We start from the raw sequence: 15,339 nt of genomic DNA, 5'->3' as shown, positions 1-15,339 counted from the left end.
TCAGTACAGCTGTGCCCCCGCTCTGTTGCAGCTCCTCTCCTGTGGAGCAGACATACAGCAGTCAGTACAGCAGTGCCCCCGCTCTGGTGCAACTCCTCTCCTGTGGAGCACCCACATACAGCAGTCAGTCCAGCAGTGCCCCCGCTCTGGTGCAGCTCCTCTCCTGTGGAGCACACACATACAGCAGTGCCTCCGCTCTGGTGCAGCTCCTCTCCTGTGGAGCACACACATACAGCAGTCAGTACAGCAGTGCACCGGCTCTGGTAAAGCTCCTCTCCTGTGGAGCACACACATACAGCAGTCAGTACAGCAGTGCCCCCGCTCTGGTGCAGCTCCTCTCCTGTGGAGCACACACATAGAGCAGTGCCTCCGCTCTGGTGCAGCTCCTCTCCTATGGAGCACACACAGCAGTCAGTACAGCAGTGCCCCCGCTCTGGTGCAGCTCCTCTCCTGTGGAGCACACACATACAGCAGTCAGTACAGCAGTGCCCCTGCTCTGGTGCAGCTCCTCTCCTGTGGAGCACACACATACAGCAGTCAGTACAGCTGTGCCCCCGCTCTGGTGCAGCTCCTCTCCTGTGGAGCACACACATACAGCAGTCAGTACAGCAATGACCCGCTCTGGTGCAGCTCCTCTCCTGTGGAGCACACACATACAGCAGTCAGTACAGCAGTGCCCCCGCTCTGGTGCAGCTCCTCTCCTGTGGAGTACACACATACAGCAGTCAGTCCAGCAGTGCCCCCGCTCTGGTGCAGCTGCTCTCCTGTGGAGTACACACATACAGCAGTCAGTACAGCAGTGACCCGCTCTGGTGCAGCTCCTCTCCTGTGGAGCACACACATAGAGCAGTGCCTCCGCTCTGGTGCAGCTCCTCTCCTGTGGAGCACACACATACAGCAGTCAGTACAGCAGTGCCCCCGCACTGGTGCAGCTCCTCTCCTGTGGAGCACACACAGCAGACAGTACAGCAGTGCCTCCGCTCTGGTGCAGCTCCTCTCCTGTGGAGCACACACATACAGCAGTCAGTACAGCAGTGCCTCCGCTCTGGTGCAGCTCCTCTCCTGTGGAGCACACACAGCAGTCAGTACAGCAGTGCCTCCGCTCTGGTGCAGCTCCTCTCCTGTGGAGCACACACATACAGCAGTCAGTACAGCAGTGCCTCCACTCTGGTGCAGCTCCTCTCCTGTGGAGCACACACATACAGCAGTCAGTACAGCAGTGCCTCCGCTCTGGTGCAGCTCCTCTCCTGTGGAGCACACACATACAGCAGTCAGTACAGCAGTGCCTCCGCTCTGGTGCAGCTCCTCTCCTGTGGAGCACACACATACAGCAGTCAGTACAGCAGTGCCTCCGCTCTGGTGCAGCTCCTCTCCTGTGGAGCACACACATACAGCAGTCAGTACAGCAGTGCCCCCGCTCTGGTGCAGCTCCTCTCCTGTGGAGCACACACATACAGCAGTCAGTACAGCAGTGACCCGCTCTGGTGCAGCTCCTCTGCTGTGGAGCACGCTCATACAGCAGGCAGTACAGCAGTGCCCCCGCTCTGGTGCAGCTCCTCTCCTGTGGAGCACACACATACAGCAGTCAGTACAGCAGTGCCTCCGCTCTGGTGCAGCTCCTCTCCTGTGGAGCACACACATACAGCAGTCAGTACAGCAGTGCCCCTGCTCTGGTGCAGCTCCTCTCCTGTTGAGCACATACATACAGCAGTCAGTACAGCAGTGCCTCCGCTCTGGTGCAGCTCCTCTCCTCTGGAGCAGACACATACAGCAGTCAGTACAGCTGTGCCCCCGCTCTGCTGCAGCTCCTCTCCTGTGGAGCACACACATACAGCAGTCAGTCCAGCTGTGCCACCGCTCTGGTGCAGCTCCTCTCCTGTGGAGCACACACATACAGCAGTCAGTACAGCAGTGCCACCGCTCTGGTGCAGCTCCTCTTCTGTGGAGCACACACATACAGCAGTCAGTACAGCAGTGCCCCCGCAATGGTGCAGCTCCTCTCCTGTGGAGCACACACATACACAGCAGTCAGTACAGCAGTGCCTCCGCTCTGGTGCAGCTCCTCTCCTGTGGAGTACACACATACAGCAGTCAGTACAGCAGTGCCCCCGCTCTGGTCAGCTCCTCTCCTGTGGAGCACACACATACAGCAGTCAGTACAGCAGTACCCCTGCTCTGGTGCAGCTCCTCTCCTGTGGAGTACACACATACAGCAGTCAGTACAGCAGTGCCCCCGCTCTGGTCAGCTCCTCTCCTGTGGAGCACACACATACAGCAGTCAGTACAGCAGTGCCCCCGCTCTGGTCAGCTCCTCTCCTGTGGAGCACACACATACAGCAGGCAGTACAGCAGTGCCCCCGCTCTGGTGCAGCTCCTCTCCTGTGGAGCACACACATACAGCAGTCAGTACAGCAGTGCCTCCGCTCTGGTGCAGCTCCTCTCCTGTGGAGCACACACATACAGCAGTCAGTACAGCAGTGCCTCCGCTCTGGTGCAGCTCCTCTCCTGTGGAGCACACACATACAGCAGTCAGTACAGCAGTACCCCCGCTCTGGTGCAGCTCCTCTCCTGTGGAGCACACACATACAGCAGTCAGTACAGCAGTGCCCCGCTCTGGTGCAGCTCCTCTCCTGTGGAGCACACACATACAGCAGTCAGTACAGCAGTACCCCCGCTCTGGTGCAGCTCCTCTCCTGTGGAGCACACACATACAGCAGTCAGTACAGCAGTGCCTCCGCTCTGGTGCAGCTCCTCTCCTGTGGAGCACACACATACAGCAGTCAGTACAGCAGTGCCTCCGCTCTGGTGCAGCTCCTCTCCTGTGGAGCACACACATACAGCAGTAAGTACAGCAGAGCCTCCGCTCTGGTGCAGCTCCTCTCCTGTGGAGCACGCTCATACAATAGTGGTGTATCTCACTGGTGACGTCACCGTTCTGTTTACTCACACCTCTTTGCCGTTATCTGTACTGCGCATGCGCTGACGTACTAGCGAGCGCTTGGGAGTCGCCGCAGGACCCGGTAGTGACTGAGGACGGGCCAGCAGTGTCAGCCAATCAGCGGTCAGTTCCAGCTGCTTTTCAGCGTGCACCGCTCCTGTCCTCATTCAAAGACGCCAGTCCAGTATCAGCTGCTCCTCCGGGTGTCGCTGTCTCCGCAGTACTGGCCAGGTAAGACTGGAAGTACGGAAGCCTAGAGAGTAGAGACACCCTGGATGCTGTATGAGAGAGCGGTGTGTACAGAGCAGGGCGCCGATATATCCTGCAGTCCCCTATATACAGAGCAGGGTGCCCATATATACTGCAGTCCCCTTTATACAGAGCAGGGTGCCCATATATGCTGCAGTCCCCTATATACAGAGCAGGGTGCCCATATATACTGCAGTCCCCTATATACAGAGCAGGGTGCCCATATATACTGCAGTCCCCTTTATACAGAGCAGGGTGCCCATATATACTGCAGTCCCCTTTATACAGAGCAGGGTGCCCATATATACTGCAGTCCCCTATATACAGAGCAGGGTGCCCATATATACTGCAGTCCCCTATATACAGTGCAGGGTGCCCATATATACTGCAGTCCCCTATATACAGTGCAGGGTGCCCATATATACTGCAGTCCCCTATATACAGAGCAGGGCGCCCATATATACTGCAGTCCCCTATATACAGAGCAGGGTGCCCATATATACTGCAGTCCCCTTTATACAGAGCAGGGTGCCCATATATGCTGCAGTCCCCTATATACAGAGCAGGGTGCCCATATATGCTGCAGTCCCCTATATACAGAGCAGGGTGCCCATATATACTGCAGTCCCCTATATACAGAGCAGGGTGCCCATATATACTGCAGTCCCCTATATACAGTGCAGGGTGCCCATATATACTGCAGTCCCCTATATACAGTGCAGGGTGCCCATATATACTGCAGTCCCCTATATACAGAGCAGGGCGCCCATATATACTGCAGTCCCCTATATACAGAGCAGGGTGCCCATATATACTGCAGTCCCCTTTATACAGAGCAGGGTGCCCATATATGCTGCAGTCCCCTATATACAGAGCAGGGTGCCCATATATACTGCAGTCCCCTATATACAGAGCAGGGTGCCCATATATACTGCAGTCCCCTATATACAGAGCAGGGTGCCCATATATACTGCAGTCCCCTTTATACAGAGCAGGGTGCCCATATATACTGCAGTCCCCTTTATACAGAGCAGGGTGCCCATATATGCTGCAGTCCCCTATATACAGAGCAGGGTGCCCATATATACTGCAGTCCCCTATATACAGAGCAGGGTGCCCATATATACTGCAGTCCCCTTTATACAGAGCAGGGTGCCCATATATACTGCAGTCCCCTTTATACAGAGCAGGGTGCCCATATATACTGCAGTCCCCTATATACAGAGCAGGGTGCCCATATATACTGCAGTCCCCTATATACAGAGCAGGGTGCCCATATATACTGCAGTCCCCTTTATACAGAGCAGGGTGCCCATATATGCTGCAGTCCCCTATATACAGAGCAGGGTGCCCATATATACTGCAGTCCCCTATATACAGAGCAGGGTGCCCATATATACTGCAGTCCCCTTTATACAGAGCAGGGTGCCCATATATACTGCAGTCCCCTTTATACAGAGCAGGGTGCCCATATATACTGCAGTCCCCTATATACAGAGCAGGGTGCCCATATATACTGCAGTCCCCTATATACAGTGCAGGGTGCCCATATATACTGCAGTCCCCTATATACAGTGCAGGGTGCCCATATATACTGCAGTCCCCTATATACAGAGCAGGGCGCCCATATATACTGCAGTCCCCTATATACAGAGCAGGGTGCCCATATATACTGCAGTCCCCTTTATACAGAGCAGGGTGCCCATATATGCTGCAGTCCCCTATATACAGAGCAGGGTGCCCATATATGCTGCAGTCCCCTATATACAGAGCAGGGTGCCCATATATACTGCAGTCCCCTATATACAGAGCAGGGTGCCCATATATACTGCAGTCCCCTATATACAGTGCAGGGTGCCCATATATACTGCAGTCCCCTATATACAGTGCAGGGTGCCCATATATACTGCAGTCCCCTATATACAGAGCAGGGCGCCCATATATACTGCAGTCCCCTATATACAGAGCAGGGTGCCCATATATACTGCAGTCCCCTTTATACAGAGCAGGGTGCCCATATATGCTGCAGTCCCCTATATACAGAGCAGGGTGCCCATATATACTGCAGTCCCCTATATACAGAGCAGGGTGCCCATATATACTGCAGTCCCCTATATACAGAGCAGGGTGCCCATATATACTGCAGTCCCCTTTATACAGAGCAGGGTGCCCATATATACTGCAGTCCCCTTTATACAGAGCAGGGTGCCCATATATACTGCAGTCCCCTTTATACAGAGCAGGGTGCCCATATATACTGCAGTCCCCTATATACAGTGCAGGGTGCCCATATATACTGCAGTCCCCTATATACAGTGCAGGGTGCCCATATATACTGCAGTCCCCTTTATACAGAGCAGGGTGCCCATATATACTGCAGTCCCCTATATACAGAGCAGGGTGCCCATATATACTGCAGTCCCCTATATACAGTGCAGGGTGCCCATATATACTGCAGTGCCCTATATACAGAGCAGGGTGCCCATATATACTGCAGTCCCCTATATACAGAGCAGGGTGCCCATATATACTGCAGTCCCCTATATACAGTGCAGGGTGCCCATATATACTGCAGTGCCCTATATACAGAGCAGGGTGCCCATATATACTGCAGTCCCCTATATACAGAGCAGGGTGCCCATATATACTGCAGTGCCCTATATACAGTGCAGGGTGCCCATATATACTGCAGTCCCCTATATACAGAGCAGGGTGCCCATATATACTGCAGTCCCCTATATACAGAGCAGGGTGCCCATATATACTGCAGTCCCCTATATACAGAGCAGGGTGCCCATATATACTGCAGTCCCCTATATACAGAGCAGGGTGCCCATATATACTGCAGTCCCCTATATACAGAGCAGGGTGCCCATATATACTGCAGTCCCCTATATACAGAGCAGGGCGCCCATATATACTGCATTCCCCTATATACAGAGCAGGGCGCCCATATATACTGCAGTGCCCTATATACAGTGCAGGTGCCCATATATCCTGCAGGTACCCTATATGCAGTGCAGGGTGCACATATATACTGCAGTCCCCTATATGCAGTGCAGGGTGCCCATATATACTTCAGTGCCCTATATACAGTGCAGGTGCCCATATATCCTGCAGGTACCCTATATGCAGTGCAGGGTGCCCATATATACTTCAGTCCCCTATATGCAGTGCAGGGTGCCCATATATACTGCAGTGCCCTATATACAGTGTAGGGTGCCCATATATACTGCAGTACCCTATATACAGAGCAGGGTGCACATATATGCTGCAGTGCCCAATATACAGTGCAGGGTGCCCATATATACTGCAGGGTACCCTACATACAGTGCAGTGTGCCCTATGTACAGTATTTTTATTAATAAGTAGCTGAAGAGCCCGGCGTTGCCCGGGCATAGTAACTAACTGTGATTAGTTATAACAAATTATAATGATTATCCTCCATCTCATAGTCCCATGCCCATGTACCCATCATACATATCCTCCATCCCATAGTCCCATGCCCATATACCCATCATACATATCCTCCATCCCATAGTCCCATGCCCATATACCCATCATACATATCCTCCATCCAATAGTCCCATGCCCATATACCCATCACACATCCTCCATCCCATAGCCCCATGCCCATATACCCATCACACATCCTTCATCTCATAGTCCTATGCCCATATACCCATCCTACATATCCTCCATCCCATAGTCGAGTGCCCATATACCCATCATACATATCCTCCATCCCATAGTCCCATGCCCATATTCCCATCATACATATTCTCCATCCCATAGACCCGTGCCCATATACCCATCATACATATCCTCCATCCCATAGTCCCGTGCCCATATACCCATCATACATACCCGCTATCCCATAGTCCCGTTCCCATATGCCCGTCATACATATCCTCCATCCAATAGTTCTTTGCCCATATACCCATCACACATCCTCCTTCCCATAGTTTCGTACCCATATACCCATTATAACATCATCTTCGCCATGGCAACCTTTTATGACATTATCAGCACCATGGCAACCGTTATGACATAAATGTCACCATTGCAACCCATCATGACATCAGCATCGCCATGGCAACCATTATGATATCATGCGGGGCGAGGCTTGATACACACACACATACACTCAGCTTTATATGTATAGACTAGCTGAAGAGCCCGGCACTGCCCGGGCATAGTAACTAACTGTGGTTAGTTATAACTAATTATAATTATCCTCCATCCCATAGTCCAGTGCCCATATACCCATCATACATATCCACCATCCCATAGTCCCATGCCCATATACCCATCATACATATCCTCCATCCCATAGTCCCATGCCCATATACCCATCATACATATCCACCATCCCATAGTCCTGTGCATCTATACCCATCATACATATCCTCCATCCCATAGTCCCATGCCCATATACCCGTCATACATATCCTCCATCCCATAGTCCCGTGCCCATATACCCATCATACATATCCACGATCCCATAGGCCCGTGCCCATATACCCATCATACATATCCTCCATCCCATAGTCCCGTGCCCATATACCCATCATACATATCCGCCATCCCATGGTCCCGTGCCCATATACCCATCATACATATCCGCCATCCCATACCCCCGTGCCCATATACCCGTCATACATATCCTCCATCCCATAGTCTCGTGCCCATATACCCATCATACATATCCACGATCCCATAGGCCCGTGCCCATATACCCATCATACATATTCTCCATCCCATAGTCGAGTGCCCATATACCCATCATACATATCCTCCATCCCATAGTCCCGTGCCCATATACCCATCATACATATCTGCCATCCCATGGTCCCGTGCCCATATACCCATCATACATATTCGCCATCCCATAGTCGAGTGCCCATATACCCATCATACATATCCTCCATCCCATAGTCCCGTGCCCATATACCCATCATACATATCTGCCATCCCATGGTCCCGTGCCCATATACCCATCATACATATTCGCCATCCCATAGTCGAGTGCCCATATACCCATCATACACATCCTCCATCCCATAGTCCCATGCCCATATACCCATCACACATCGTTCATCTCATAGTCCCGTGCCCATATACCCATCATACATGTCTGCCATCCCATAGTCCAGTGCCCATATACCCATCACACATCCTCCATCCCATAGTCCCATGCCCATATACCCATCATACATATCCTCCATCCCATAGTCCCGTGCCCATATACCCATCATACATATCCACCATCCCATAGTCCCGTGCCCATATACCCATCATACATATCCACCATCCCATAGTCCCGTGCCCATATAACCATCATGCATATCCTCCATCCCATAGTCCCGTGCCCATATACCCATCATACATATCCTCCATCCCATAGTGTGGTGCCCATATACCCATCATACATATCCTCCATCCCAAAGTCCAGTGCCCATATACCCATTACGACATCATCATCACCATGGCAACCGTTAAGACATAACCGTCACCATTGCAACCTATTAAGACATCGTCACCATGGCAACCATTGTGACCGCATCTTCGCCATTGCAATCTATTATGACATTGGCGTCGCCATGGCAACCATTATGACATCATAATGAGGGGCGGGGCTTGATACACACACACACTTTTTCCCCATTATGTAGATAGGGGCAAAATTGTTTGGTGAATTGGAACACGCGGGGTTAAAATTTCGCCTGACAACATAGCCTAGGACACTCTCGGGGTCCAGACGTGTGACTTTGCCAAATTTTGTGGCTGTAGCTGCGACGGTGCGGATGCCAATCCCGGACATACACTCATACATACATACATACACACACTTGAGCTTTATATATTAGATTGGGGGCACTGCTGTATGTGTGTTTGTGCTCCACAGGAGAGGAGCTTGACTGCTGTATGTGTGTGCTCCACAGGAGAGGAGCTGCACCAGAGCGGGGGCACTGCTGGACTGACTGCTGTATGTGTGTGCTCCACAGGAGAGGAGCTGCACTAGAGCGGAGGCACTGCTGTACTGACTGCTGTATGTGTATGCTCCACAGGAGAGGAGCTGCACTAGAGCGGAGGCACTGCTGTACTGACGGCTGTATGTGTGTGCTCCACAGGAGAGGAGCTGCAACAGAGCGGAGGCCCTTCTGTACTGACTGCTGTATGTGTGTACTCCACAGGAGAGGAGCTGCACCAGAGCGGAGGCACTGCTGTACTGACTGCTGTATGTGTGTGCTCCACAGGAGAGGAGCTGCACCAGAGCGGAGGCACTGCTGTACTGACTGCTGTATGTGTGTGCTCCACAGGAGAGGAGCTGCACCAGAGCGGGGGCACTGCTGTACTGACTGCTGTATGTGTGTGCTCCACAGGAGAGGAGCTGCAACAGAGCGGAGGCACTGCTGTACTGACTGCTGTATGTGTGTGCTCCACAGGAGAGGAGCTGCACCAGAGCGGAGGCACTGCTGTACTGACTGCTGTATGTGTGTGCTCCACAGGAGAGGAGCTGCACCAGAGCGGGGGCACTGCTGTACTGACTGCTGTATGTGTGTGCTCCACAGGAGAGGAGCTGCACCAGAGCGGAGGCACTGCTGTACTGACTGCTGTATGTGTGTGCTCCACAGGAGAGGAGCTGCACCAGAGCGGGGGCACTGCTGTGCTGACTGCTGTATGTGTGTGCTCCACAGGAGAGGAGCTGCACCAGAGCGGAGGCACTGCTGTACTGACTGCTGTATGTGTGTGCTCCACAGGAGAGGAGCTGCACCAGAGCGGAGGCACTGCTGTACTGACTGCTGTATGTGTGTGCTCCACAGGAGAGGAGCTGCACCAGAGGGGGGCACTGCTGTACTGACTGCTGTATGTGTGTGCTCCACAGGAGAGGAGCTGCACCAGAGCGGGGCACTGCTGTACTGACTGCTGTATGTGTGTGCTCCACAGGAGAGGAGCTGCACCAGTGTGTGTGTGGTGTGACGGTGTTCCCCTGGTGATACAGTGCAATAGGTTCCTACCAGCAGCAGTTTCCATATTGAGACACCCATCACTTGTGTGTCCCAATATGTCGGTTGGTGAACTTCCTCCGCTTGGAATTCTGGGATTCGGTGACATCTGGACAGAACAGGAAAAGAAAACATTACAAGACAATTATACAAATAGAAATACGGTATATACATACACAGCTCTGGCAAAAATTAAGAGACCACTGCAACATTTTCAGTTTGTCTGACTTTTCTCTTTATAGGTATATTTTTGAGTAAAATGTAAATTGCTCCTTTTATCTATAAACTACTGACAACATGACTTCGAATTTCCAAGCACTAAATTTTGCATTTATTTTCAGAAAATGAGAAATGGTCAAAATAACAAAAAAATGCAGTGTTTCCAGACCTCAAATAATGCTAAGAAAACAAGGTCATAATCATTTAGAAACAACAATACTAATGTTTTAATTCAGGAAGAGTTCAGAAATCAATATTTTGCGGAATAACCGCGATTTTTAATCACAGCTTACATGTGTCTTGGCATGTTTTCCACCAGTCTTCCACACTGCTTTTGGGTGACCTTATGCCACTTCTGGTACAAAAATGTAAGCAGTTCTTCTTTGCTTTATGGCTTGTGACTATCCATCTTCCTCTTGATTACATTCCAGAGATTTTCAGTGGGGTTCAGGTCTGGAGATTGGGCTGGCCATGACAGGGATTTGATGTGGTGGTCCTTCATCCACACATTGATTGACCTAGCTGTGTGGTAAGGTGCATTGTGATGCTGGAAAACACAGTCCTCAGAGTTGGGGAACATTGCCTGAGCAGAAGGAATCCACTGTTTTTCCAGGATAACCTTGTATGCGGCTTGATTCATACGTCCTTTGCAATATTTACCCTGCCCAATTCCAGCCCTGCTGAAGCATCCTCAGATCATCACAGATTCTCCACCAAATTTCACAGTGGGTGCAAGACACTGTGGCTTGTACGCCTCTCCAGGTCTCCGTCTAACCATTAGACGAACAAGTGTTGGGCAAAGCTGAAAATTAGACTCATCAGAGAGGATTACCTTACTCCAGTCCTCTATGGACCAATCCTTATGGTCTTTGGCAAACTTCAGCCTGGCTCTCCTTTGCTTCTCATTGATGAAAGGCTTTTTTCTACCTTTCCATGACTTGAGCCCTGCCTCTAGGAGCCTGTTAAGAACTGTTCTTGCCGTGCACTTCACCCCAGCTGCCATTTGCCATTCCTTTTGTAGGTCACTTGATGTCATTCCTGACATTGGAAGGTAAATATACCCCGATTTTTTATTTTTTATTCTTTTTTTTTACAGGGGTATGGTACCCAGGGCCTGGAGGACAGTCTCCTCTCCTCCACACCGTGGGTACCAACCGCACATGAGACGCTTAACTTCGCACATGGTGGGCATAGCCACATGCGGGAAGTAAGCGATTCTCATGCTTTCCTATGGGTGCGGAATCGCGGCAATTCTTTGAGATTCCGCACAAAAGAATGAGCATGCTGCGATTTTTTCCGCGATGCGATTCCGCAGCGGAAAAAAGCGCAGCATTAGCACAACATGTGCGGAATGCCATAGGAATGCATGGGGGCGTTCTGTACATGATTTTTAAACGTTTTCGCACCGAAAATCGCAGCAAAAACGCTTAAAAATTGCATCTTGGGCACACAGCCTGAGTAGAATGAGGTGTACTCTGGTTGCAATTCAACTGACGCTGGAATGGAATGGCTGTCAGACATGGAGAGATGGTGATTTTTATAAAACTGCAGTGGTCTCTTGTATGTGTATACACATACAGACACTGCAGGCCGTATACAATGCATGACGCCATATACACAGTGCATTCCGTATACAGTGCAAGATGCCCATATATAGTGTAGAGTGCACGAATACAGTACAGTGCCCTATATACACATGGCAGGCCGTATACAGTGCATGGTGGCCATATACAGTTCAGTGCCCTATAAATACAGTAAAGGCCGTATACAGTGCAGTGCTTTATATATAGTGCAAGATGCCCGTATACACTGCAGTTCCCTATATATACACTGCAGGCCATATACAGTGTAGGGCACCCTATATACATTGCAATACCCAATATACAGTGTAGAGTTCCTGTATACAGTGCAGCACCTTATATATACAGTGCAGGGCACCCTATATAGAGTGCAGTGCCCTATATATACACTGCAAGCTGTATACAGTGTGCATATACATTATATATTACAGCCCTACATTACACACATGTACGGTGTAGAGCTACACTATACATATACAGTATATATATTACTCACTGCCCTACATTACACACATGTACGGTGTAGATCTACACTATACATATACAGTATATATATTACTCACTGCCCTACATTACACACATATACAGTGTAGAGCTACACTATATATATACAGTATATATATTACTCACTGCCCTACATTACACACATGTACAGTGTAGAGCTACACTATACATATACAGTATATATAACTCACTGCCCTACATTACACACATGTACAGTGTAGAGCTACACTATACATATACAGTATATATTACACACTGCCCTACATTACACACCTGTACAGTGTAGAGCTACACTATACATATACAGTATATATATTACACACAGCCCTACATTACACACATGCACAGTGTAGAGCTACACTATACATATACAGTATATATATTACACACAGCCCTACATTACACACATGTACGGTGTAGAGGTACACTATACATATACAGTATATATATTACACACAGCCCTACATTACACACATGTACAGTGTAGAGCTACACTATACATATACAGTATATATATTACTCACTGCCCTACATTACACACATGCACAGTGTAGAGCTACACTATACATATACAGTATATATTACACACAGCCCTACATTACACACATGTACGGTGTAGAGCTACACTATACATATACAGTATATATAACTCACTGCCCTACATTACACACATGTACAGTGTAGCGCTACACTATACATATACAGTATATATTACACACTGCCCTACATTACACACATGTACAGTGTAGAGCTACACTATACATATACAGTATATATATTACACACAGCCCTACATTACACACATGTACGGTGTAGAGGTACACTATACATATACAGTATATATATTACACACAGCCCTACATTACACACATGTACAGTGTAGAGCTACACTATACATATACAGTGTATATATATTACACACAGCCCTACATTACACACATGTACGGTGTAGAGGTACACTATACATATACAGTATATATAACTCACTGCCCTAAATTACACACATGTACAGTGTAGAGCTACACTATACATATACATTATATATTACACACAGCCCTACATTACACACATGTATGATGTAGAGCTACACTATACATATACAGTATATATTACACACTGACCTACATTACACACATGTACGGTGTAGAGCTACACTATACATATACAGTATATATATATTACAGCCCTACATTACACACATGTACGATGTAGAGCTACACTATAAATATACAGTATATATATATTACACACAGCCTTACATTACACACATGTACGATGTAGAGCTACACTATAAATATACAGTATATATATATTACAGCCTTACATTACACACATGTACGATGTAGAGCTACACTATACATTTACAGTATATATTACACACAGCCCTACATTACACACATGTACGGTGTAGAGCTACACTATACATATACAGTATATATATATTACACACAGTCCTACATTACACACATGTACGGTATAGAGCTACACTATACATATACAGTAGATATATATTACACACAGTCCTACATTACACACATGTACGGTATAGAGCTACACTATACATATACAGTATATATTACACACAGCCCTACATTACACACATGCACAGTGTAGAGCTACATTATACATATACAGTATATATTACACACAGCCCTACATTACACACATGTACGGTGTAGAGCTACACTATACATATACAGTATATATATTACACACAGCCCTACATTACACACATGTACAGTGTAGAGCTACACTATACATATACAGCATATATTACACACAGCCCTACATTACACACATGCACAGTGTAGAGCTACACTATACATATACAGTATATATTACACACAGCCCTACATTACACACATGCACAGTGTAGAGCTACATTATACATATACAGTATATATTACACACAGCCCTACATTACACACATGTACGGTGTAGAGCTACACTATACATATACAGTATATATATTACACACAGCCCTACATTACACACATGTACAGTGTAGAGCTACACTATACATATACAGCATATATTACACACAGCCCTACATTACACACATGTACGGTGTAGAGCTACACTATACATATACAGTATATATATATTACACACAGTCCTACATTACACACATGTACGGTATAGAGCTACACTATACATATACAGTATATATATATTACACACAGTCCTACATTACACACATGTACGGTATAGAGCTACACTATACATATACAGTATATATATTACACACATGTACGGTGTAGAGCTACACTATACATATACAGTATATATTACTCATTGCCCTACATTACACACATGTACGGTGTAGAGCTATACTATACATATACAGTATATATATATATATATATATATTACACACAGCCCTACATTACACACATGTACAGTGTAGAGCTACACTATACATATACAGTATATATATATATTACACACAGCCCTACATTACACACATGTACAGTGTAGAGCTACACTATACATATACAGTATATATTACACACAGCCTTACATTACACACATGTACAGTGTAGAGCTACACTATACATATACAGTATATATTACACACAGCCTTACATTACACACATGTACAGTGTAGAGCTACACTATACATATACAGTATATATTACACACAGCCTTTACATTACACACATGTACGGTGTAGAGCTACACTATACATATACAGTATAAATATTACACACAGTCCTACATTACACACATGCACAGTGTAGAGCTACACTATACATATACAGTATATATTACACACAGCCCTACATTACACACATGCACGGTGTAGAGCTACATTATACATATACAGTATATATATATT

The 15,339-nt window shown here is 47.8% G+C and overlaps 1 protein-coding gene across 2 annotated transcripts in view; it reads left to right on the top strand.

The window, feature by feature from the left end:
- Positions 1-15,339, top strand: part of LOC141055666 (farnesyl pyrophosphate synthase-like) — a 128,502-nt gene that overhangs the window by 86,143 nt on the left and 27,020 nt on the right. Inside the window, exon 1 of one of the 2 annotated variants that reach the window (XM_073552344.1) lies at positions 2,985-3,169. The exons of the other annotated variant lie outside the window; for it this stretch is intronic. The gene's annotated coding sequence lies outside the window, so the exon portion shown is untranslated. Of the gene's footprint in view, positions 1-2,984; positions 3,170-15,339 lie in introns of those variants that run through there. 2 annotated transcript variants of the gene reach the window in all.

Source organism: Dendrobates tinctorius, unplaced genomic scaffold, assembly GCF_039654945.1.
Source record: "Dendrobates tinctorius isolate UK_male_01 unplaced genomic scaffold, ASM3965494v1 ptg000189l, whole genome shotgun sequence".
Classification (NCBI taxonomy): Eukaryota; Metazoa; Chordata; class Amphibia; order Anura; family Dendrobatidae; genus Dendrobates; species Dendrobates tinctorius.
The sequence above is the reverse complement of the archived record's forward strand: the minus strand, read 5'-3'. Positions and strand labels throughout refer to the sequence as shown.